This window comes from Juglans regia, unplaced genomic scaffold, assembly GCF_001411555.2.
Source record: "Juglans regia cultivar Chandler unplaced genomic scaffold, Walnut 2.0 Scaffold_15114, whole genome shotgun sequence".
Taxonomy (NCBI): Eukaryota; Viridiplantae; Streptophyta; class Magnoliopsida; order Fagales; family Juglandaceae; genus Juglans; species Juglans regia.
In genome coordinates, this window is record NW_023345648.1 from 1 (window position 1) to 208 (window position 208).

The 208-nt window shown below is 52.9% G+C and overlaps 1 pseudogene; it reads left to right on the forward strand.

The window, feature by feature from the left end:
- Positions 1-100: 100 nt before the first annotated feature.
- LOC118345135 lies at positions 101-208 on the forward strand (annotated as a pseudogene; the record flags this gene model as incomplete).

Sequence of the window (208 nt, forward strand, 5' to 3'; positions counted from 1 at the left end):
CCGGCGCGGTCTGCGCCAAGGAACTTAAACAAGGAGTAACCACGGGCGCCCCGGAAACGGTGTGCGCGTTGTTGGTGACATCTTTACCATGATACATAACGACACTCGGCAACGGATATCTCGGCTCTCGCATCGATGAAGAACGTAGCGAAATGCGATACTTGGTGTGAATTGCAGAATCCCGCGAATCATCGAGTCTTTGAACGCA